Here is a 3,478-nt window from a genome sequence, read left to right on the forward strand (position 1 = left end):
GCTTCGCCTTGCATTGTTCATCAAAGACAATTTCTCAGTTTCAATTTTGGTGCGGTAAAAAAATGCTATTGAGCAGACTGAATAGATATTTTTTTTTAATTTTTGAGGAATATTTTGGTTTATTGAACAATAATTAGCTTCATTTATAATTTTTGTTTGAATTTGTCTTTTAAAAAAGTTAAAAAAAATTGTCTTAAATCTACAAATAACCTAATGTCCCAAGCGAAGGGATGGTCTGTGATGCCGAACTCGTCCTCGGCTCGTTTGGAATTGATGTGAAAAAGTGTAATGTGCGATTGGCCATCGGTAAATGTAGTTTGCCACCCTGGACGTAGAGAGTCTAAGGGAGGGCCATTGGTATGAGACGTGTGTGTTAAGAATCGAAAGTCTTTGATTATGTTACTTGGTTGGGAAAATGGTTATTAAAAATTTTTGTTTGAATTTTTAGTTCAAAGTTAAAAAAAATTTCATAAATCTACAAATAACCTAATGTCCAACGCTGCTTGTTGTCATATTCAATTTAGTTTCATTTTTTGTTTGAATTTGTATTTCAAAAAAGTATATATATAAAAGATTTGCACTGTTCAACAATGATAATTTCTCAGTTTCAGTTTGGTAAGAAAATGCTATTGAGCAGATTGAATTAATATTGAATTTGTGAGAAATATTGTTTATGAAAACATCACTTACACAGTGATTTTTTAATGAAAATTTCTTATTCAAATTGTTGAATCCAGATCTGCACATAAGATTTTAAATATTATTATTGTACTATTGGGTTATCACAATTAGGATTTTTTTTTAAATAACAAACGCATTAGGTAATATTATCTTCCGTAAGATCAATATTGAATTCCATGTGTGAATCGTACTGTAGTCTTCTGTTTGCTGTTCATTATAATTTGTAGTAGCCTCATAGCGTTTTCGACTTACTGCAACTTTTTTACATGTTCGACTATAATAGCTAGCAACGAATGCAATTTTACATCTTAAGTCGAACAGGTATAAGAAAGTTGCACTGTGGTAAGTCGAAAATAATGCAGACGTAGTGCGCACTAATGCAGTAAGTCGAAAACGCCATCAGATGATATTGTATAAATAGTAGGTAAAATAAAAAACAATAAAATAAATATTTCATTATATATTCTATAAATATTAATTCGTCGGTCTATCGCACAAAGGTGTTAAGTGAAAAATAGGTAATCTACTTACAAAAATAAATAAAATTTAACATTTCAACATTTATTATCCCTCTCTTGTTCTGGGCCCTCAACAGGCTTGCACCCAATTACAGAGTGACTCGCATAATGCTTGTTAGAGGTGTATTAATTGCTGTATCATTTAAAATAAGTTTTGTTTTTTAACGAATTATTTTTTTTTAACTACACAACTGTTTGATAATACAATTGAAAAAATTTGAATAAACTGTTTGATAATACAATTGAAAAAATTTGAATAAACTGTTTGATAATGCAATTGAAAAAATTTGAATAAACTGTTTGATAATGCAATTGAAAAAATATTACTTAACACCTGTGTACGATAGACCGACGTATTAAATTTATAGAACTTATAACTTTTATTAGGTAGGTAATTATTATTTACCTAATAAAAGTTATAAGTTCTATTATCATAGTAGTTTGTGTAACCCCGCCCACCTCTAAAATTATTAAATCGTCCTCCTCTTCCTCTTCCTCTTCTTCCATTGAAATTTCCTCTTCTCCCCCTTACTTGCCCCCTGTAATTGTTCCCTCCTCCTCTCTTGCTCACCTCCCAATCTCTTTGCTTTCTTTTCTGTAAAATTTATATGTATAGTAATTTTTAAATTAAAAAAAATATAATTTTTAATATAAGTAATTATTTTTTTTACTTAATTTAATTTTGTTAATAATTAGACTATAATTTATTTATTAAACACATGCAGTCAAGTCCCTATCAATAAATTTTGGTTAATGTAATAAGACATTCGTTTTGCACTCATCAAATTATAGAAATTGGGAAATTTAAAAATTGCATGTCACATTGACACGATTAAGTTATACTTAAGGCTACCTACATGTTTTGAATATTAGCCTTTTAACATATAACAGTAGTTTTGCATTATTTATTCAGGTAGGTACTTATAAAAATCATATGTGAATTTATAATGTACACATGTTATAGTACAGGGTGTTTTTTTAAAAAAGAGCCATACGACAATGTCAAGGCGTAGAGTTATTTAAAATGGGCCATAGGGAAATTTACATTATATCATTATTTACGGTAATCCTTTCTTGTTTCCTCGCAAATTATATGTCACAGTACTGTAGAAATTGTTTCTGAATCAACAAATTTATTCAGATCAGATATAAACGTATAAGATTGCAGTCGGTGTTCGAATTATTTTTCATCGGCAATCAAACAATACCCGATACTCGGCACTGAACAGCTTGCATACCACTCAGCTATTGGGCCCACTTTTGTAGGAATTGTATAACATGAATACTTTTTCGAACAGCAAATACATTTTTCTGCTTTGTTGATGCAGGGTTGAGATAGAGAACTGTTTGTGAAATGACTAAGCGTAAGGTCAAAATTTGAGAACAATTGGCGCAATTTAAATTTCTCTATGGCCCATCTTTAAAAAAACATCGTGTATAAGGTACAAAAGAAATGAAAATTATTACAATGAAGAGATATTGGTCTTAAAAGTTTTCAAATTTGATTCCAAATATTACAATCTACGTTATAGTTACCAACCTTTTGAATAGCGTAAATCCTTCAAAAAAACTATTTTGTTTGTTTTAATAAAATTAATAGGAAATTGAGGTAAGTGAGATAAATACAAAACGCAAGGATAGATTTGATATTATGGATGTTAATTCAGATACAGTAATTATATGAATGCAAATGGTCGTTTGTTATAGGTTTAGAAAATTTGGTCAATAAAAAATGTTCGAATTTTTTGGGAGGAGCTTAACTGCATCTGTAGTGTGATGTGAACAAATAATATATATTAATTACCTGACCCCGCGACTCCACCGCATCGGATTCCGTCTAAAAATAAGATGAAAACGGTATAATTTTATAAATATATAGCTACAGTAGACCTTCGCCAATTCGAACAGGATGAAAGTGTATTATAGGTACGTTATTTTTGTAAGTAAAGAATAATTCGAACAACAGTGTCAGTATTGTACAATTTTTTCATCAAAATGTGATTACATGATGGGCATTTTGATATTGATGATATGCATTGTTTAGATTTAGAACAATTGTTGTGTTTTGTTTATTCTATTTTGTATCATTTGTAATTACAATTATTTATTTCTTAATAAGTAATTCAGAATAAAATTTTATTGTTATTTTTGTTAATTCGAAAAATTCATTCACTCAAATAATCTCAGATCCGGATTAGGTCGGATCGGCAAGTTTCTATTGTAGGTACCTATTGGTGTATGATAAAATGTTTTGCGTGTAAAAATGAAATCATGAAAGA

This window comes from Photinus pyralis, unplaced genomic scaffold, assembly GCF_008802855.1.
Source record: "Photinus pyralis isolate 1611_PpyrPB1 unplaced genomic scaffold, Ppyr1.3 Ppyr1.4_LG1, whole genome shotgun sequence".
NCBI classification, from domain to species: domain Eukaryota; kingdom Metazoa; phylum Arthropoda; class Insecta; order Coleoptera; family Lampyridae; genus Photinus; species Photinus pyralis.